The 23,993-nt window shown below is 40.9% G+C and overlaps 1 long non-coding RNA gene across 2 annotated transcripts; it reads right to left on the minus strand.

Annotated features, from left to right (window-relative positions):
• Positions 1-438: 438 nt before the first annotated feature.
• Positions 439-14,117, minus strand: LOC135503054 (uncharacterized). Of its 2 annotated transcripts, none has more exons than XR_010449853.1 (3): positions 13,874-14,117; positions 5,271-5,638; positions 439-2,545 (listed from the first exon to the last, which is right to left on the minus strand). It is a non-coding gene; the product is annotated as an uncharacterized LOC135503054 (long non-coding RNA). The 2 variants fall into 2 exon arrangements; XR_010449852.1 differs by having other exon boundaries at positions 439-2,849.
• Between the last annotated feature and the right edge of the window lie 9,876 nt (positions 14,118-23,993).

The raw sequence follows: 23,993 nt of genomic DNA on the forward strand, positions 1-23,993 counted from the left end.
GAGGAGTTGGATGAAGACGAGGAATTAGGATTCGAATTCGTAAATATTGTAAGAGACGATATTGAAATTGACTAAGTGTTGTTGATTGGACTATAGTTCAGAGGGTTAAAAGAAATTAGCTTAGTGTCAAAATGAGAACTGTAATTTGAGAGCCATTTGAAAGTGTCTCCATAATATTCGCAGGATTTGTGCTCCAAAAAATGCATTGTTATACATGTAACTGTAAATTTTAGGCATCAATAACATTATCATCCAGTTGCATTTGTTTCTCTTTATTTCTCTTCAGGATTGCCCGGAAAATTCTCCCTCAGACAATTACAATTTGTTGTATTCCAGTTAAACGAAGCCAAATTTTTCTGTGATAGTATGCCTGACTCGGTCAGGGTAAGTGAAATTCGATCAAGAGGCACCCCTAAAATCAGGCCGAATTCAGATTTGAAGGCGTAATGACTGGAATTCTGAGGCACAAACGGATTTTTCATGCATTGCCTCCAAAAATCCTGTTAATGGTTTAGTGCAAGGCCTATATATAGACGCCTGCCAATTGAAAACAGGATCATGGAATCGTCGAAAAAATCGGGCGTTTGCCTCTTGCCGAGATGAACGCTTCTGCAATATACTGTTTTCTGAAACACCCTGTATACCTTCCGCATATCGAGTCGCCAGGCCGAATCGCCACCACACAAAAGGATCAATAACAAATTGACCACAGACAGATTGGGTCAGTGGTGGTCTGTTTACTCTTCAAAGTACGTCCCCTTTCTTTCTGTTCCAGCCAGTCACAATGATCTGCACCGAACCTGACCATGCACACTTATCATGTAGGCGGTCCCAACTAGTGACGTTAGAACTCCGAATCTTGAGGATATACACAATATACATTTATATATTTTCACTAAAAAACGATAAGAATCACGGAAAAAAATAGGGGGGAAAATTAACTGCTACGGTTATCGAATTCAGGTCGCTGGCGTGATAGGCCAGTGTCTTCACTTTTCCTAGAAATGTAGTGGCGATCTTGCATGTATATTTCAGGTGCCGGGCTCTGTTCATACGAAAAAACACACGATCTCAGGATGTTCATACGAAAAAAACACACGAAAAACACATTTCGCGCTGAAAATATGGATTGAGTCGTAGCTGAATTGCTTCGCGGATAAAATCTACATGTACATACGAAATATTAGGAGGTTCCATCCAGCGGTTAAGGCGGTGGTAGACATAAAGAGACTTTTCCCAGTTCTAGTATTGATATATACAGTAGATTAATAAAAGACGAACAATCAACGTCGAACTTAGCGTATTATGGCGTATGCATCAGTACTAAACTTTGAGAGGTCCAAAATTCGTCATTTACATGAACTGCATCCATGTTTAAACTTCATGGAGGTTCGAAGGTTTAGTTGGCAAGCTTGGTAGTCTGATTTGAGCGTGAATATTTTCCGGTGCTTAGTGAAAGTGTTGCGCTGAGGTCATTTGTGCATTACCCTCATTATCCTTATTTATCGGTTCTACTGTATACATTAATTCCCTTATACACATGGTGCCCATCAGACGTGTGATAGTATACTTGACATATGTTCCACTGTTGGTCAACCCATACCATACGTCGAACAAATCGTTTCCTATTCACTGCCATCGACCTTTGAATTTCAACATTACGCCGAATTACCAAATACTCACCCTTTTCATTCAGAATCGAGTTGGTTCTTGACAAACATAAAAACAATTCGACAATGCATATATATGACTGAGTTGAATCAAAACGATAAAGGAATATTCGACTTTTGTAATTCGTCCATAGATGTATCGGGTGGCCTGTTATTAACAGTGTGTGATACTTTTGCGGTGCTGTTCTAATGCGTATATCAGGAAAAATCATAAACTTTAGAGAATCTGGAAATCCTAAGTGAAAAGTAGCGCCATATTCGAATAAAGGTCGCAGTTCAATGATGATTAGCTTTGCTCCTTTAACCCCAGGAAGGTAGTTGTAGACAGTGTAATTATGTAACATTGTACATATCCATTCGTTATTCTTGAATTCCCACTGTACATTATACAAGGAGAGCCGCCACAATTTTCTTGAATGAAGCAACGTATGATAAGCGATTGTAGCTAGATCAACGCTGAATGCCATTTTACATATTGTTCCCTTCTCTTTAGCTGGAATCATTAGACGCCCAATACGTCTGCCTGTTGTAAAATCGAATATTTTTCCATTACCACTGATAACACAATGGTGTTCATGTGTCTTCTTGACAGGAACCGAAATTTCATACTTGGAGACTATTTCGGCATAATGCCTGCCTGGTCCATGATAGTAAGACATATTGTATCTTACCCGCGAGCTTTGACAATAAGGGCGAAAAGTTACATCGGTTCTATAAAACAATAATCGTTTCCAAGGTATCGGCTGTTCATGATAGCTTACCAAAATCAAAGGAAATGTTGCATGCATTCTGATTTCAAAACCATTCCTTTCCGTTTTTATTGGGGGTAAGAAAGGCAGGGATTGAACTAAACGATATTTAAGAATGCTAATCGCCTATGAAGAAAAGTGAAATTTATTCAAAAGTAATTTATTGCGTGTATCTTTTTATCTGAAAAAATGCCGAAAGAACATTGTACACTAGTGTGGCACAATTTAATTAGATAACATTGGACATCTTGTAGACGAACTAGACCGAATGAAGTCGTCTATGCGTTGATCATGTGGTATATAAACAATTGGTTGAATGCCTCTGAGTCATCGATCACACATCGTAAGACAATTATTAACGAGAACATGTTGTTAAATGCCAAAACTGAATTTGAAAAGAAGCAATTCCTTTATCTGTGATGCATCAACACTAGGCGACAAAGGATATTAAATTTCGGTAGAAAACGGTATATTTAGTTTAGTGCCAACTGAAAATGAGCAAATTCGCCAACTTTCAACTTCGGGAACATTTCAAGGTTTACACCATACGTGGCCAAGAATATACTCCATCCAACCAGGAGATAAAGACCTTTAATCAGAATTTTAGGTAAGGATGTTTTGACATGTAAAAAGGGATGCCGATTCCAAAAATAGCAGTTTTATTTGCACCATTCAAGACTAAATAGACATTTTAATCCAATGTTGGCAAAAAATGGCCATATTAGTAAATATTGGTTTTTGTTAACAAAATTTTAGGTAAGGAGGTTCAGACCGGCCTAGCTATTTGTCGTAGAAAGGGGTGATGATTCCAAAAATACCAGTCTTATTTGCACCACTTAACATGCTTATAAGACAAAATAGCTATCTCTCCTAAGGTAAAACCTTTCCCTTGCACAATAGACTTTTATTGTGTATCCATTAAGTGAGGAGAAAGTTTTCTAGGCCACACTGTGGAGTCAGTGGTACTGCTGTCTTTTATATATAACAGCTGATACGAGACATTCTGTCGACTCAGTTGATTTTCTTGGAGACCGTATTAGATGAATTAAGGAACCATCCAGCGGGCTGAATCTAAAATGTTTGCTGTCACCGTCATTGGTTAGAGGATGAAAAGACGGAGTCATTTCAGCAAAGGCTATTTTACCGGACCCGTTCCTTAATAGACCGTTTCGTGGAACAAAGGTCCTCTCCATCGCATTGCCATGTGGTCCAGGAAAACACAGTTGAAAAAATATATGGAAGTGTGGTTCAAATGAAAAACTTGACGAAATTCGACAGTATTGTGTAAAACGTGTTCGTTTAATCAAATAAACGACAGGAGTGCTTATGTCTTCTTTCTGATATACAACCATATGTACCCGTCTGTTAATTACCTGAATGGTGTAGACATCTTTACTAACTATAATAGGACCAGGTGGTCCATTGAAAGGCAGAGAAACACCTTTATCAAGGACAAGTTGAAAACTCCCATTTTTATTATCAACTCTTTTTGCGTTATAAAACGTTGCTTTTATGCGACCTTTGAATTTACACGTGACTACCACCTTCTCCTGAAATCCTATTTGAGCTCGTATGGTCGGTCCAACAGTGTAACATTTTTCTGTTTTTGGAGCGACAAGTGTTCCCAGAAAAATGCCTTTCGTCATGTCATAAAAGATTAACTGTCCCCTCTGTCCTTTAGGTTCGTAAAAGAATGCAGTAAACTGCTTGTACTCAAGCCAAGGATTCCAAGCAGACACGTCCTTATAGAACTTAGTTCTGTACACTAGTCGAAAATATTCATCAGTCATGTTGTAAACCAGAACATGGTGGTATGGTGTATTCTTCGGCGTCTTTAGCATCAGTACTCTGCCATATTGCTGATCAAAATGCCAACTATCACCTTTATTGACAGTTAATTTGGGTAATAATGGAACCCTAGCATAACCTTTATATACTATCGTGTATATTTCCTATTAGTAATTGGAGCATAGTTTTACGAATGTAACTGTTAAAATGTGTTAATGGCAGTCTTTTGACTGATAGAGTGTACAACTCCTGTCGATATTTTGCATACATTCATAACCACAGTCAGTTTTTTGGGTTGGCGTTAGAGTAACAGCAAAATTGATGTTTGCCTGACGTCATTTTGTCATGTCTGTGTATGATATCAGCCTGACACTCGCGGGATGTTGTCGGATCAACAAATGCAAAGCCGGTCCATGTATAATCCTTCCTTCTCGTCCGTGTGTCGCGCAAAGACCAAATTACTATCCTCATATCATATTTGTGATCATTTGCGTAGGCAACGGAAAAATGCAGCATTGTCAACACTGTTGTATCGTTTATGTAATTTGTATCATGGAATCTTGACGTCGTCGATGATATTGGCGTCTATGACCCCAAATTAAAAATCGCCACAGATCACCATGACATCAAATGATTCTATGCACAAAGTATAGAGTTTTTCCTTTAAAATGGCGATATGCCCCGAAAACCAATATACATGTAGTTCAATTTAAGATATTTGACCCCTGTGACCTTGAAAAGTAGGTCAAATCTAAAACGCGTGTATTTTGTAGTCAAGTGAGAAGTATCAACCGGAATTTATAAGAAAAGGAATATCGTTGCATAACGAATGTAATTCAATGTTCTTTATGGATTCCAGAATGGATATTAAATATCCACTTTCATAATTTTTCCCGGACATTTTTGCCAAAAGGGTCAGGAAATAATTGAATAAAAAAAATTATTTGAAGAGTGTGGTATAAATGATTATTGAAAACGGTTACAACGCACAAGTAGGGGGTGAAATATTAGCGGTTGATGCTGTAAATATGTAGTGTATTAACAAAATAGTAAAGAATATCACCTTTTTCTGATACATCCGTGAACCTGGATTCATAAAAGCCTCCTCCTTCTCCATACACGTTCCCTTCTTTCTACTCATTTGGCAGATAAAGCGCTCATCGTCGAGCAGAACAGTTAGTGTTGAGCAGCCTGGGTGAATACAAAAGATAGCACAGGCCAATAGTGAAGTAACATCTTGAGCTCCTAAATCCGGTTGGATAACACCCCAATCGAAGACAACTTTTTTGAATTGTGAACGACTTCTACAAACCGCGCCAGACATGATTTATGCCCAAACGAGAGTAGTTGACCGCTGCTATGCGTGCGTTTGAAACTGGAGAGAACCCGGGAATCGGTATTGATGACATAACATCATTTGATCGTTTTTACCTGGTCGGAAAATGTAGCGAACTATTCAATAGTATGGTAGATGACAGCACCACAGTAAATCTGATACAATGTTGATTAAGCCCATGCGACGTACTATTTGCACCGAACGAAGAAGCATGCATTCCTGTAGCGAACTATTCAATAGTATGGTAGATGACAGCACCACAGTAAATCTGATACAATGTTGATTAAGCCCATGCGACGTACTATTTGCACCGAACGAAGAAGCATGCATTCCTTGAAGGACTGGGCGGAATGATTGTTCTTCTTCTCGTTCATCAGTAAACTATAGTTTTTGAATGTGTTTGATGCTTTTCCAATTTTGTTTCAGCTCTTAGATAGTAGACAAAGCGTTATTCGTTATTTTCAGAAAGCGCAAGTCCTGGCGCGAAATACATTTCCCGCCACGTGAGTGCACGCCGAGATCCAAGTTCACGTCACCCCGCTATTACAACACTATATCATTTCCCTTATCGTCACAGTAGTGTGGTAATCAAGCGCCATCACCATGACGTCGGAGAGATCGATATCAGTACCAATACACCACAGGGAAGATCCATGGCTCCGGGTAGCGCTTAACTAATGCATCGTTCCACATGGAAAGGTTCGACGCATGGAGCATTTTTCGTTTTTGTGTGCATTTTGTTAATGGAATTATTACTTTATAATTGAAGGTGACTGGGCAGGCGACACCTCGGTGATATTGCCCTTAATAATGCCAATGGTCCCTTATGAAGAATTATTAAAATGGAAGCTCAGGGTTTATAGCCTGGTTTCAATTGCGTCAGAGGTTCATCCGACTTCATCATTTAAGCTCATGCAGTCGGTATTTCAAGAAACTTTGAGTAGAGCCAAGGGATGCTACTAAATCAGTGTTACAAGCATTAAACAAAAGCATAATTCTCAAAAGCAAAGCAGTCAAAATGTTTAAATTTCAGTCAGAAAAAAAATGTGAAAACAAAAAATAATGAAATGAAAATCGGCATGTTTTTTTCTCAAAATAGGGCAAGTACATAATACAAGTTAAGCTTAGCTATCTTAAGGGAGTTTTTCCCAAATGGGCGCGATGATGATGTTTCCCGTTAGCAGAAATAAACTATTAAGTTCTCAAATGCGTTTCCAAAGTGTTTGCAAAAATAGCCAAGTCGTGTCCTATCTCTGGAAACGCCTGATTCCCCTAGACCGGACAATCTCTAGAAAACGTAAACAAATCTACATGTATCTGAATAATTCCTACAGTGAACATTCTACCGTGAAACAAAGTTGCTAAAGCTCTGCACCCAAAAATTGAGGGCAACCATTTGTTTCTGAGATATATTGATTTTCAAAAAGCCGCGAAAACACAAACTGGAATTGAATGGCATTTCCGCAGAAGGTCGACGAGAATACACCAAATTCGACCAGTGTCCACATTAAACTAAGCATTCCTTTACTGATGCGTCAGCAATAAAATGCGTGTTTATTGTTATCAGTCGATTAATGGACTGTGCCAGGTTTCGAGAAACTATCTCGAATATGTACGCATCGGCCAGGATTGCCAAACTGGGTTGATTTCCAGTGCTGTTCGGCAAGCGGCTCTCCAAACTGGGCAAAAAATGCTGCCTGTTCAGCGAGCGGTTTGCCAAATATACCCGGCCATAATTATTTCACAAAATTTCTTAATTGCAAAACTATCATATGAATGAGCATGGTGTAAAGGCGATCGTAAAGTGACTAGAATGACTCTAGGAGGCTCCGTATATTCCCGAGTGTCCACATCGTGACAAAACTCGCTCCATGTTAGATGAGCACTGGAAGAGCACGCTATTCTCAACCTGTCAAAACCCGTTGTTGTATTGCTCGGAAATATAAATTATATTCTCTTTTACACATTAAGAGGTCAGTCCCAAGAGTTTACAGAAAACATGATTGACTGGTAACACAGCCTAATTCTATGTTCCATTGGCTACTAGAATTGTACATTTCGAATGGTTGTCATTACTAACTGGTGGTACAGTGCTACCAGAAAGGAAATGACCACCGTTTTTTTTGAAAATTACAGAGATCGAATAAGATATTTGAATGCAGTTTTCAGCCAAGTATGGTATATCTTGTTTGTCATATATCTGTTGTATTTAGATTAACCTAATTCCATCCCTTCATTATGCAGCAAACATTTCTAAAAAGGTAAAAAAATCTTTTCAAAAATTCACATGAGCCCATGAACTGTGCTTTATTATGACCATAATTTCTTGGCACTTGCAATTCCATAGATTGTGTTCGATAGTCATGACAAATGCACATTTTTGCTTATGATTTTTGTGTTATTTTTTTATTCTCTTTTTTATAACCTTTGATGAAGACCCCCAATCCTTCATGTATGACCTGCGTTGGCCCGGAATAACTGCATTGCTGACCATGAGGGGTGTTTTCAAAGGTTATCAGCTGTCTGAAAAAAACAATTACCTGTAGCGAGCTAAAACTAATCTTCAAAATGAAGAATTTAGCAGGAATTTTCTAGCAATAAAAGCAATAAACTTTGTTGCATCATAGTTCACTCATACGTTGTGAAAAAGAACGAAAATAAAATAAAATAAAAAAGTTACTTTTTGTAATTTTTTTCAATTGCCTGTTACATAATGAAAAGACAGGATAAGCTGGGTCCAAATACAACATATATATAAACAATTAGATATACCATTCTCTGCTGAAAACCACTTTCAATTATCTTATTCTATCTCTGTGATATTTAAAAAAAACTTGTGGAAATTTGCTTTCTGGTAGGACTGTACATGAATTTCTGACCAATCGGGCTTAAAGCTGAACTATATGTACAAAATCAGAAGCGTCCATGTTTTTAAAAAAGACAGAAACATGATAGTCTACGACGAAACAATGGCGCTGCCGTCGGTCTGTAGCAGAACATCGGAAGTGCTGGATCATGAGTGTAAGTACATGTACAAAAGCACGAAGGCCATGTCCAAGCATGCGGGCGGCCTACAATAGGTGAGGTCACAGCCAGTGTTAGGATCACACCAACGCCTGATCCTAACACCTAACATCCAAGATCACACCAGTTGTGATATATTGACAGGATCAAGTGTGATCCTCTAGATAACACTTGATCTTGGTGTAATCCTAGGTCACAGCCCGTGTTGGACTTTAGGATCACACCAGGTGTCACACCGTAAACCCAGCTTGGTGTTGAAGATCAGGAATTGCCTGTACATTTTACATGCGGTGTAACACTAACCCTCTTAGGGATTAGTGAGAGCCAGAGGTCACAACTTCAGATCAGTGGTAGCCATCTTTGCCTATGTTGTCATTCACACACTCAAGATGTTTTTCATCCCAAATGTTCAATTTGTGGCGAATATGCAAGAAGAAGGAGGTCCAAGACATGAACGATCGGCAGCAGTAAGTTCCGAACCTTGCAATATTCATGTTAGACTCACCAAGGATCAATTAGGAGTGCTAACAGAAGAATTTCACCAGTGGAGACAGGCAGGAGGTAGGCCTCGGGCATCTTACTTTTCTTTATCTGCCTATGTTGTCATTCACACACTCAAGATGTTTTTCATCCCAAATGTTCACTCAGCACCTCAACACCAACACCATGTCTGACACCTAACGCGGAGCACCCAACACCTAACACCAAACTTATCCCACGATTAGAGGGGTCGGATTAGGTGTAACCCCTAACACTGACACCCAACACTAGGTGTAACACTGGCTGTGACCTCACCTACTGTACATGCATGTTTGTGCGTGTGTCCAGATGATAACCTGAAAAAAACAAACGATACAAGTTAGAATTATAGAAATCTATACTATAATGCGCGTTGTGGCCGCTAAATAGGAGGCGATTTTTGTTTCAAAATTGGGCCTCGGAAATGCGTCGAATTCTTGCAACTTTTGGCTTCGTAGGTGTGGATCATAAGTAAGAGTGTCACTGAGGGTGTCATACGTCGAATATCTTGGTGGTTTTGGAATAAATAACAACTTTTCAGAGAGCACGTCGACTGGAGAGCTCCGCTCATTCTCAAAAGCATACACAAACTTCACGCATATTCTCCCTGCCACATCAATATTAGCTTCCAGCACGTATGTAGTGCTATACAACCTGGTCCATGGTGCAGGGTATTAGCAGGGAGATTAATGATTAGCCTATTCTATTTTAGTTCTATTCGAGAAACACTGACCGGAGTGATAAGGCAAATTCTGTAGGGTGGCCTACCGGAACATGCAGTCAGGGTATCAATAAACAGTTATGCCAGGATGGACAAAATATGTACAGTGGCCAGCGCTTGCTCTTTGATTTATTCTTTAATGATTGATGTTGTCAGTTTGAATTGCGTTCTGCATCTCTCCATGCGCCTGGCTTTGGTCCGACAGTGGCATTGGGTACGGGAGTGGGTAGGTGATATGCCTAATATGTGAGGCCCTTATTTGGAACAGGACCTGCTGTCACTGGTCTCAATGCGTTGTGCAAAATAGCGTTCTCCAATCAATCTATTGGGGGTTGCATGTAGATAGCAGCAATAAGTCCCTAAATGCAGTTCATTTCGTGTTTAACCTTTAATAAAACTTCAGTAACGTTAGAAATTTAATGTAGCTCAATCATCGTGCCCATTTAACTAATGTATATTACATTTCAACTTTGCCCGCTCCATGGGTATAAATGAAAACAATCCCCTACCATGCCACATGAGCACATAAACTTGCACCGCTATTTGCGAGGAAGACGTGGTATATAAATTGCTCTGCACCGGTTCCAACGCAATGGTTGTCCAGAAATAGATACGAGGCCTAGTGGGTAATTGCACGCCGACAAAGAAAAGGGCCGAAACGGCATAAAAACTTGCGAAGTGTTGAAATATAACCAGTAAAAGCACACAGCCTCATAGAACGAACATTCACCTATAATCCATCGTGTATTATCAGAAGAAAATAACGACAGAGAAATTCTGCTATTTCGTCCTGAAATCCTCCTCCCCAGATTTAATACGGCCATGTTTTTTCCACGTAGGCCTAAACTCATGACCTTCTTACATCAAAATTACGCAAGCGTGTTTCTAGGTTGCTCAAATATTATTCGCAATCCCTTCATTAGGATTGTCTGATCTTTGTATGAGGACGTGTGTTTTTACTGGTTATATTTCAACACTTCGCCATTTTGGCCCTTTTCTTTGTCTCGTATCTATTTGGACGACCATTGCGTTGGAACCGGTGTAACATCTGTGGTTGTTTCCCATGTGTCAGTGTTTCCAAACAATAGGCAGCTAGAGAGACCACGACTTTTCAATGGGGGGATACACAGAAAAACTTGTAAATCTATTTTTGAGCGTTCCCAAACAATGAGGGGAAACACTCAGAAACACTCAAAAACATTACACCGGTGCCGAGCAATTTATATACCACGTCTTCCTCGCAAATAGCGGTGCAAGTTTATGTGCTCATGTGGCATGGTAGGGGATTGTTTTCCTGTATTTCTATTTCTATAATTCTAACTTGTATCGTTTGATTTTTTCAGGTTATCATCAGGACACACGTACGTACATGCATGCACATTGTAGGCCGCCCGCATGCTTGGACATGGCCTACGTGCATTTGTACGTGTACTTACACACACTCATGATCCAGCACTTCCGGTTTTCTGCTACAGACTGACGGCAGCGCCACTGTTTCGCCGTAGACTATCATGTTTCTGGCAGACTTCTGAAGGATGTTTCGGACGTTTGCATTTCTCTCGGCCACAGTGGTCTCTCGTTGGCCTTTTTTTTAAAACATGAACGCTTTTGTTTTTGTTCATTCAGTTCAGCTTTATTGGGCTCACTGTATAGTATGCCTTATCCGGCCACCACGACCAACTTGACTAACAAGCAAATTATTGAATATACACATTCCAGGCCAAGTTATGAAAGGCCTGATTAGGGTTACATGCTCATGGAAATCGTCCTAGGCGTACATTGTAATGGTTAGAAATGAAATGACACTCATGAACCCTCACCTGCGACTAACGGACTTAAATTGAGAAAGCTCACATTTCAACAAAAACAATTTTAATGCCTCTTGGGCCAAACTACAAATCAAAATGCACGCATCTTATGCAAGGGGTACAAAAACCTAAAATCACTCAATATCGTCATACACATCCTCAAGGAGCACATCATCTTCACTACCTTCATCGGCTGACCCACAGCCTGCGCATGTTACTTTTGAAAGATCGTATTATCGTCAGGTCTAGATGTTGTACAATCGAGGTACACCTCCCAGGAATCAAGTGCACAAATCCGGATGAATCTTCGATTGTCTGTTGGAGGTGGGCATTTCTGTGGGCTGGGAACATGTCCAAAACTAATAGAAAGGGAAATGCATCCCCTGCAAAAGGCAGGAGGCAATCATTATCCCAGGCCAGAAGCGTTTGCCAGTTAGCCCAACCTGTTGGTGAAACTGTTACCCGGACCTTTTATGGAGCGTTAGCTTGTAAATGTTGCCTTTCTTCTCCGTCTGCCCTGAAACTCCTAAAGATTACACTGGCAGGCATCCTTCTACCGTCGAAAGTAATGCCTAACGTTACAGAAACACCAAGCTTTGCGTTGCCGCGGGAAGTACGTACGTCTACCTGTTTGGCTTCTTTAGTACTGTATGTGTATCTGGGAGCCATGTCCCATGGGGAAAAAGTCTCATTCAAATTAGCGATGAGATCAATTCCATTTTCTTCCACAGTTGCAGCGACATCCTGGCGGAGGTTTTCCACCAGTTCATCAGCATTTGCAGGTAAAGTTGTTGAACCCTTGAAAGATTTTCGGTAACTCAGGTCATTTCTGTTTAAAGATCCATGTAACCATCCTCTTGAAGCTTTAAATTCTGCATAGTGAGGTCTGTTCTTCTTGTATTCTTCTTGTTGGTCATCAGGTAGCTCTGCCGACCACCTATTGAACTCACGCTGGCTTTGTATCATCAAATCCTCTCCGGACAATGGGAGTCCTTGTCCACGCCGTCCGTTCATCCACTGCGTAACCAAACGGTCGACCTCTGGCCAGAGGGCTGAAATAAAAAGTTTCATCTCGATCATCACCAAATAACGACCTAAGAACCACATTAAACGATTACATTGTTGATTTTCATTCGGTTGTCGGATTAAGCTAAAAAAATTCTGCTGAAAATTTTCCGCCTGCCGCATCCCATAGCCATTTCGTTAATTTCTGCTGAGACCTACCTACGCCTCTTATCTTTGCCGATGCATTCTAGCTTGGCGATTGGTGGCCCCACGCTGCCTCTCTCTAATTTCTTCTTCTTCGTTGAGCCATCGTCGCATCGTCCTTCGAGGGATGCTGTGCTCCCTTGCAAATTCGGTGGCTGAAATCCCACGGGGCTGTCTTAAAATGTGAGCAGCATGAAAATCATCCATCACACGGATTCTTTCAGATAATAATAAAATCTGTGACGTCGAGGATAGACATCATCATCATCAACATCATCAGCATTTTCCATCATGAGCACAGATGTGAGGAGACTAAATGCCAACATTGGGGGTAAAATCTTCATCTTGACCACAGAGCATACACTGTGACAGAATGTGCCTGTCTTTCTCAATGTCTAACATGCCTGAGATGTCCTGACCAGCACGATTTGAAAATGGTGTCAATTTCAGCCAAGCCTATACTGTGGATTAAGACCTGCCGTTGAAAAGAAGCTCACAAGTGAAAGGTATTTTACAACTTGGCCTGGATTGTGTATATTCAATATTTTGCGCGTTTGCAAGTTAGTCTTGGTGGCCGAATAAGTCACACTATACAGTATATTGGTATATTTGACCTTCCAATATTAACAGTGGGTGTTACCAAGTTTACAAGGACTGACCTCTTTATGTAAAAAAGAGAGTATATCAGATAAGTGACAAATTACAACATAAATATTGGCATGGTCGATTTGGGGCAATTTCCCCCGTGTCGGCGTAGATCCGGGTGAGTGCATTGAAGTCGTCTTCTGGTCAGAACTATAGAGATACGGTACGGTCGTGCCCAAACGTTTACATGCAAATCCAAACCCTTAACATAGTGTACACTATTGACTTCGATCGACGTTGTTCAACGTGAACTTTGTCACCGCGCACATGGGAGCATTTGGGCAGATCGGATGTTGGGAGTGACGCCCAGAAGGCGGAACGAGTCTGCCGATGAGTGTTGTAGAAATACACGGTGTAAATACACGCAAGTGATAACGGAGCCCGAATGTAGCAGCAATACTCACAGCGTGACAATCAAAAGAGCCTGTTGTTAGTGGGTCTCTGCCTACGAAAGTAGGGAACGATTCGGAACGAAGGAGAACGGACACCAGCTGAGCAGGCAAACATTAGTCGAGTAGACACGCCAGTCGTCTCGCCTAATGTAAGTCTTGGTAACTACTTATCCGAGCTTTGCAAAGTCGAACGATAACAACTGCTCCCTAACGCAATTACTGATCAAAGTCGACACGTGCCGAAACTCAATGCGAAACTCAGTACTGGCCGAACTATTCCAGTATATATGTCATTCTCATCACTTGAATTCGCATGAGAGATCTTAACACAGTCTTTGCAGCGAGTAACGGCAACGACTGTTTTACTCGACATTTCCAATCCTTCGATCATAAGCATCGGGAAAACAAAACGTTAGCGAGGCATGAATAGCATTAATATCGATAGATTTTTTTTGCTGAATACTGGATTTATTTGTATAGGGTTTATTGAATTATTGATCTAAGCTCAAACAATACTCCAATCCGGTATAGAATGTATATAGAGGTATACAATGATGTACAAAAAAAGGTCACTGATGTACATAAAACTCACTTATTTGGAGGAATTCAAAAACCTAACTTCGTTTGAGTGATGAAAATATGTTTTTAATCATATTCTAAGCAACAGTTCAAATTTATCTGTTTCAGACTCTGAATAAGGAGGAAAATCATCATGAAAGTTTTTGTGATTTTTTTCTTTTTTACAACAAGTCTAAAACAGATAATTTAGAACCGTTGATGTGATCATGTGCTGAAAATCATGCTTTCATTGCTTAAGTTTAGTTAGGTTATTTAATTCCTCCAAATAAGTGAGTTATGTGTGCTTTTTAGTACAGCATTGTACACCCACCCCAGAGAATCAAAATCCTGAACTCCGGACAATTCGTGCCAAGTCCAGCAAAAGATCAATAAGCAAGCAAGAAAAACAAAAGCTTTTTCCTTTTGCAGCCTATCAGTTCAACTATCGTGTTCCCCAAGATCCCAAGATCCGAATGCACATGTTGAATGAGAACTTTATCGCGTCTTTGAAGGAAGGAAGCGCTGTTTTCCTAGACAAACAATCGTTGGACTCGGAACTCAGGAATACGAGATGACTCGGAACCTGGACGCAAGGGCCCGAAGCTGGCGAAACATTTATAACGGGTCACCGTCACTTATTATTGGACTTACAGCGCATTTACGGGGTTGCAACTATTTTGCTTTATAGTGTCACCAGGAAAGAAAAGCATGTGACCTAACGCCGATCTATTTGTATAAAGTGATAATTGGAAGATATATAGTAGGAAATATCAATAAAATAATCATTCCATGTCGTCTTTTGAGGGCATTTTTGATTGTAAAAAATATATGTGTACGTCACCGGAGTCTCTGCAATAATAATTTTATCACAGCAGTCTCGCGCAAGTAGAAGTTCTTTACCTATTAGTTCTTCACTTATTGGTCTGGCGCAAAGCCAGACGTTTTCCATTACGATTTCACTACGATATTTGACCAGAAGGAGCAGTGCGCGAGATATGCCAATTAGCAGACTTCCCTCACTTGAGTTTCGGAATGTTCCATATCGCGCTAAGCTGACCACTGCTGACCATGACAGGCGTGCATTGGACTGGTACAGGTTGGAACTGAACATTGAATATGCTGGTGGTGACGCTTTCTGATGAGAAGTTGGTCGTGACTGATGCAGTATCCTTGGACTTGTCCACAGCATCGTTCAATCATTGCTCTCTGAGCTAGCTTGATTCTGTACTTACCCAAATACTGAGACCAAATGCCTGTTGACTGTGCTTTAAGAGAGACTGGCGCCATGCATAGTCTCTCTTAAAGCACAGTCAACAGACACCAACCCCCTCAGACTCAGAAACCACAAACGCCCAACCCTTCCTGCTACCTTAATACTGCTGGATTTGGCACGTAAATGCCCAGAGTTCAGAATTTTGATTCTCTGGGGTGATACCTCTGTTTGTCAACAAAAACCCTTGCCTTGGACTGGAGTGTTCTATGAGTAGTCTGGCCCATCATAGTTTCCCGTGAGTTAAACATTTCACGGTTTTTTCATGAATTTTCAGAAATTGAGTTTTGTTGAAAAAGTACACACAAACCCTGAAAAGAGGCTTTCCAAACTTTTTTCCAGAATATCGTGTTCGCAGCACATCTCAATATGTTACAGTGCAATCGTGGAAATTTGGAACCGTCATAAGTGAAATTTTCACCTGATTTTCGACTTCGAAGAGGAAATTGCAATTTTAAGTGTTCCCCATAAAGTCATCTTCATCAACAAACTAATGCCTGCATGGTCGGTAATCTCTCCTCCAAACATAGATAAGATCATACCGTACACTGACTGGAATATTGAAATGTTATCTTTTTAAAAGAAGTTACCCTTTTTTAAATCAAAGATTTTTCGGTAGCAACCTATCAGCTTGGCCACCATTGCTGAAATGATTGACGGAAAGCCGTGCATCTTTGGGCTCCGAAGGAAGAAACTAGAGGCCTGGCGGTCTGAATAGCTACGCTGGCGGAATTGAATAGCAAGGAATGGGATGAATGACGAGAGAATGGAACAAGTAGTATATGCATGTACCAGAATGTAGGTTTAAGGTAGATAGGGAGATGTGGACAGACTAGATGGAATCAATCTTGGACAATTTGCGCCAAATACATCAAGGGCGTTTTGCTTAAAACAGCGTTTAACTACTGAAAATACAGGTTCAGGTCCTTCATGTAAATCTTCACAGAATATGAATAGTGAAACTAATTAGGGAGAAGTTACACACATTTAACCCTTAAACGCCCTTTATGAATTTGGCCCAAAGGGTGGATGACAGTTATGAAGGTTTTATTTGAACTGCAGTGAATGAAGTAGTTGAGAGGTTCTTTTGTCATATCCCCTCTTCAATACCTTCAGATTGATAACAAACACGACTGCCTTTGCCCCAACTGTGTTTAAGCAGATCAGCGCAAAACTGCTCTTTCAATACCTTTAGTTTGTTACCATTAACGCGACTGCCTTCCTCTAACGGTGTTATATATCGGTGTCTTATATCAATCAGGCTACAATGCGGTATCTTACTTGATTGTGACATGAGGCATGATGCCGTATCTTGCATCACCCTCTTCTCTTCTATAAATCAGGCTACGATGAAGTCTTACTTGATTGTGACATCATACATGATGCCGTCTCTTACATCACCCTCTTCTCTTATATCGATGAGGCTACAATGCGGTCACTTATTCGATTGTGACATCACCCTCTTCTCTCATATTATTCAGGCTACAACGCGGTCTCTTGCTTGAATTTGACATGAAGCATGATGACGTCTCTTAAATCACCCTCTTAGCTTATATCTATCAGGCTACAATGCAGGCTCTTGATTGTGACATCAGGCTTGTTTGAGGGGGCGGAGGGGGGGGGAGGGGCGATCCTCATGAATGTACCCCGAAGGAAGATGCTCTGGGACATCACAACATGCTATATGGAATATGGAATACAATGGATGGAGGATTAGCACGCCAATCCCGGCCACCCGATTGAAAGTACAACAAATGACATTTGGAAGCATTGAATAAAATAAGGTAGATTGAATATTAGATTGAATACCTCAAAACACAGATTTAAATGGATTGTCATGAGATGAATTTTCATGAAGATATATCGCTTTGTATTGCACGCAATTTTCACCTAATCATTCTTTGAAAAAACTGTTCAGAAATAAATGCACTCCCTATCATTACCGTTTGTTTAAAGAATTGTGCCTGGTTCTTCATTATAAAGTGGTGTTATCTCCTGGACTATAACTTTATTGCAGATTGACCACGAACTACATATATCGTATTTCCAGAAATACCAGCACTGTTATATATGTGTGTTTATTCGTCAAGAAATAGTTCTGACACATGTGGTGCATTTACAGAGTTGTGCTGGGTGCTAGGTGCTTGTTTACAACGATCTATTTACATATCCGTGAAAAATCAAGGTTCAAAGAATTTAACTAGTGCACAGAAAATCAATCATTTCTGTTAATTCCCTATGATTAAACGCCGCATCCCCTACGTCTCGCATGACCATCAATTCGCTAATCTGTTCCGCTAACCTATTTTGCCCGTTCTTATCATTCACTATATAAAAAACCCTCAACATATCTCCCCAGCTGTCCACATTGTTCCTATCTAACCCTTATTTTGCATACAACATGTTGACACTTCTCCCCAGTGAAGATTCACTCCCCTGACACACAAGTTTAAAACACAAGCTGACAAATACATTCTTAGATGAAGACATTCCACCAATAAAATTCATTAACCGTTTTTCTAATTCAATTTCAATACAAAAGTCGTGAACAATGCACGGTAGTAAATCATTGTGAGTCATGTATGGTAGATTTAAAACCTGTCGCAGACACTTCCGCCACGCAACAAACTGTTCCTCCATATAAGGCTTAGACAAGTCCAGAAGCTGGGAACCATATAAAGACATACAAAAACTTTTGAAAAGTGCGTACCTTACATGCGCATGGGCAAATCTGAACTGTGCCATTAACATGTTAGTTCTTTTGTACAAGTCATTTATTAAAAGCTCTACTCTTCTCCGATCAAGACGAGGACCCAAAATAATACCGAGGTGTTCTTCCTCCATAGATATGAGTATCTGTGTGCCCTCAAAAAACAATGCCCTTGGTGGATCATCTAACCCAAAAACTAAAAATTTACTTTTTGATGCATTGAACGAAATATTAAAGTCAATTGAAAAACAACTTGCTGTACTCAACATTTTCTTCAACCCACGTAATGAGGGTGCAAGCAGGATTAGGTCGTCTGCGTAGGCAAAGACGCCACAAAAGAGGTTACCAACATGGCACCCAAAACCAGCCTTTTTTAAATTCGCCACTAGCTCATCTATGTAAATACCAAAGAGTACAGGGGACAATACGCCACCTAGTTTCACACCATCAGAGACAGCAAATTCTGCTGAGACACATTCCCCCCCATTGAACTCTCACCCGTTGTTGGGTGTATAAAGATGCCAGAAACCTTGCCGCAAACGGGCACAACCCTTTTTTAGTCAAAAGACGGAATAACTTTACAAAATGCACGCAATCAAAAGCCCGGCTAGCGTCCAGCATGACACAATATACTGCTGTGTTACAGCTTTTATAATAATTAATGACCTCATTTACAATTGAACTGCACGCCGCCGTAGAAACACAAGTCTTAAAACCAAATTGAGCATCCGAGGTCTGTAAAACCTTCTCACACTTTTTAAAGAAAATGTTGTCCATAATTTTTCCGATGATGCTACTTAAAGAGATACCACGATAATTATCTGAGACATTCAAAGACTTTCTGCTGTTCTTCGGAATTGGAATAACTCTGGTTTGAACGAAACCACGGGGACAATAACCATGACTCATCATGGAACTCAATAAAAGTGACAAATACACATTCAACCTTTGACTCCCATTGATAAAAAGATCTGAAATTATTTTAGGATTACTATCCCTCTTTCCGCGCTTTAATCGCCTGATCCCACCAACTACCTCTTGGAATGAAATACCATGACTGGCATCACAATTACCATCCCGACAACCACTGGCGATTCCTAAATCCAGATCCCTCTTCAAGTCATTCATCTCATTTACATTGTACGACACCGAGTTATACAAACGTTTGAATTTTTCGCCAAAGAGATTACATGTAGCCTCCATGCCACTAACTCCATCCATGCTATTTGGTTGCATAGCTCTTGTTCCCTTAACCTTCTTTACATTCTTCCAAAACTCATTTTTATCATTATTTCCGAGTGACTCGGCTAACTTATTAGCTGCAACCCTATCATGATTTGTCTTGTTTCGTTTAACTGATAGATGATACAAGGCCCTTGTGTGGCGCCTTATGTCAGCGATCACCACCAGCCGCGGCCTCCCATTCTCCTTCCAGAGATTATGCCAGAACATAGCTCGTTGCCTATACTCTTTCACCTCATCGGTCCACCCGGCTCTGCCCTGGTCCTCACGTACCCCACTTTTCACATGTTTTAGAGGTATAGATTCCTCCCCAGCCGAAATGCACGCCGCAATGATCTCCTCATGAAGCCGATCAATTACCTCATTGTGCATGATACAGAATGGATCGCCGCAGCGTGTCAGGTCATCCGGGATAGCAATAAGTTTTTCATCTAAAGCCTCTTTGTATCTCATAATGTCCTCGGGTCCTGCTTTATCCCAGCCTAGTATTTGCCTAGACTCATTTCCTACGTCCTTATTTTCATATCCAAAGACCTGAACATCTCAATACCATAGAAAGGCTGGAGTGATCTGAGGGGTTGTCAGCCCTATGCAGAGCAGTGTCCTGCTCGATCCTATCAAAAACATTTTCTGAGATTATTAAATGATCCAAAAGGGATCTTGCGCCTGTGATCTTACTCTCAAATGTATATTCTACATTACATACGGCATGCGTTCTTCCACAGAACACACTCTCCCTCTCCAAAAAGTTCAATAACGCCCTAGTATTATCTGACCCGGCCCTGCTGAAGTCGGTATTCCAATCCCCTCCAATAATAACATCATTAACATTTGACATTTCTATAATTGCAGAGATCTCTTGCAGGACACCATTAAAAATTTCAATATCTTGCCCATCAGTAGCCATGTACACATTTATCAACAACATTTCAATTTGTAAACTAGGGCTATCAACCTGCACAGCGCATACCCTCTTTGATTCCCATTGAATTGGTTAAACACATGCATCACTATGAGCGTTCCACGCGATTGCAGCGCCACCGTGTGGCCTGCCCACCAACAAAGATTCACTTGCCATACCAGTGACACCATGAATATTAATGGTACTCCCAATTTCACCACCAAGTTTCTTAAGTTGCTCATTATACAACCAATGTTCCTGTATGAAGAGGAAATCCGCATCCTTAATAAGGTCTCTTAAATATTCATTTCTACCAGGCCCAGTACCATTACTGTTGTAAGTAGTGCATTTCAAAATGTTCACAAGTGTGGCCAGAGTTATTGTCAGTAAAAGAATTAGGGACCTACTTATCATCAACACCTTGCTGTCCGTTTTGTTCGCGACTTTTAGACGGAACGACATACTTGCGGACCATGACGCCCTCCGGCACCATGTCTTCACTCATGAGTTTCGGGTAGTCTGTTTTCCCGACAGTTATCCTAAATGAACAGTATGCTGAATCTGGGTGTGATAAACGTTTAACAGCACGCACATTTATGTCCTGTTCTTTGACATATTCCTCGAGATCAGACTCAACTGTGCCTTTTCTCAATCGGTACACAAACACATCCCTGGCAGGCTCCGGACCTGCTATAAGTTTATCACTGCACTTAGCTTTCCCAACGATTGCGCGACGCCTACTCATTTCACGTTTCTTTTCTCGCTGCACTTCATATCTGCCCTTTTCGAAGCCATAACTGTCACCGTCAGAGCTCCTGTACTGATTTTCTGATTTACTGCATCCCCTAAGACGCAGCACATTTTTGTGAATAGGTGCGGATACGCCGCCGGACCGGGAGTCCTGCGATAGACCTTGATTGTCGTCTTTCCCACGGAAAGACTCGGACGGCAAGGTTGATGCGGCCTTGGCGTACGACTTTCCTACAGGCAGCTCTTTTGTCTCCATCCTCGTTCCGGACGGATACATGATGTGAGGCCAGCCACGACTGCCTCCCCGACGACCATTGTGACCCCTGCTACCGATACCAGCTCGCGCATTAACCGATGACATACTGCACTGCGGTGGCATATAAGAACTGTACGTGCCATTTGCTTTGGGATTCTCAGTACACGTCTCCGTCTCGCTCGATTGTATTTCACTTTCGACACACACTGCCTCCCTATCGAAGTTTGCTTCCCGTTTCTGTTCTCTCGTTGTGATATCAAAGATTTCAATAGAGTTTTTGGTAGCGACTTTCTGCACCTCCGCGAGCCTGCATTCTAGTTTCGACAGGCGATCAACTAATGAAATGTTATTTAGCTCTTCGGGATGAGCACGTGGAATCTTTCCAAGATCCTCTGCGTCAATCACAAACTTCGGCAACATATCTGCAGAATCTAGCTTTTTAATAGCCTGAATAATGTCTACTGCGTTTGCTGCCTCCTCTGACCGATTTACAGAGGTCTTTATCGTCTCTTTCTTACCCAATACACTGTTGTCACCTTTCTCCCATAACAGGTTTTTCGCACTAAGAATGTCATTCGGCGAGAAGAAACCAACCACAGCCTTTTTAATGGCATGTTAACAGTCCAAGTGTCAAAAGACAATTTCCAGTCTGGAATCCCAAGTAGTACTACCTCTTGAAGCTAAAGTGCTTTGTAGGTATAGCTGGTATCACACACGTAGTGACGTCAACTTTCAATGTTTATGTATTTTCAGAAAAGGATAAGTTGCCATATACATTAAAGCATAATTTCTTCATAAATAATCTCGTGATTATTGCTGGCGAATATGAGGACGGGGTTATCGATTTTTGCCAGGATGGCGCACTGTGGTGGCAGACTCGTGACCTACGAGCATTTGCATTTAGTTAAGATGGGCGCAACCGCCAACAATTGTTGCTACCGTATAACAGTTTCAGGAGTAGTCGTGGCCCCGGTAATTCAACATTTCCATATCTTCGGTTTGTAGTTCATAGCAATATAGTCGTCTTTGTGCCAACCTATTTCCTTGGTTTAAATATGTGTGTCACTTCCTTGAACTTGTTCAGTATCAGAAATCTTGGTATTGCCCTGATACTTAATTTCTTAAAATCTCTCGGGGGAGCAAAGTGTGCAACAGGTTTGTTGTCATCGTTGTTTCCCGTCTCGCTTAGTAATCCTCAGTTTGACTCTGGGGGAAACATATTCGAGTTTACATTCAAACCTTTCAAAATATTCATAACGGAAAAAAGTACATGTACAATACGATGCGAACAATTCAACTTGAAGAGAATAGGTTTAGAACAATCAATTTGGCCAGGATACTTGAACTAGTATTATTGGCGTTTCTTCATAGCAGTACGCTTGCGGCGATAAATGCGATCGAGAATCAGGCGTCAAAAGCAGAATTCAAAAGTTGTATATGCTCGAAGCGGATTCGTACAGGGACAGGTCATCAGCTTTAGCATTTCCCATCAAAGCAAAAATTCGGTTCATCCCTTGGTCGTTGACCAAGCTGCATTTTTCTTCTTCGTCGACGAAAAGAATCGGTTGATACTTTGGCCGAAGAAATAAAAATTCAGGAAAGGTCATAAATTGAAAGCGAAAATTTACATCTAACACAAAGAGAATGTTTTACATAATCAATAATAGTTACAATGGCAGTGGCAATTGCAATTAGTAGCCGTGACCATAACTGCAACATGGATCTATCAAATTCGAAACATATTATAATTTTGCCGAAAAGGAAAAAAGTTTCTTCACAAGGGAATCTTGTTTTTGGTCAGACCGTTGTAGCGTATTTGGTGGTTCCTCATTGTTTTGTGTTTTCATTACAGAAAATTGGACAGGGAGCGCGGTGGCACAACAGTTAAGCGTCGGCCTTGCGTCGGGTAAGTCCCGGGTTAGATACCCGGCCAGGGCCACTTTGTAACTCTCAACTGGCCTGAAATGTCCGTGCGTGCGCAAGCTTGGGCGTTTGTTGACCTTAATTCTCCAGAAAGGTTTTTTGACAGGCTGGGTAATAATGGTTGCGATTTTAAAGCGCTTTGAGACAGTAGATAATACAGTGAAATGCGCTAAATATAAAGAACTCTCAAATTTACAATTATCTTTACTTTCAACATGGGGAAACAGAGAAAAACATGTCAGTGCGCACAAAAGCAACCTGTTTGGTCAAAACAACCGCTAAGTGTTTTCTAAACTCGGCGGCAACTCGTGGTAAGCTGTGGCAGAAAAAGCGATGGCAGGGCGACAAGCCTAATGGAGCAATCTTGGCGGTACGCTATAAAATGTAACCGGCAGTTGAGCACCCGTCAAACCAAATAGTGGTGCTATGGACAACCCGGCCCTGGTTTCGAGAAAGCAGTGTTGTAAAGCGTGTAAGAAAGTGAGGAGTATATACCAGTGAACAACATTGCACAATTTCGAT

The sequence above is a fragment of the Lineus longissimus genome, chromosome 19 (assembly GCF_910592395.1).
Source record: "Lineus longissimus chromosome 19, tnLinLong1.2, whole genome shotgun sequence".
In the NCBI taxonomy this organism is placed as follows: domain Eukaryota; kingdom Metazoa; phylum Nemertea; class Pilidiophora; order Heteronemertea; family Lineidae; genus Lineus; species Lineus longissimus.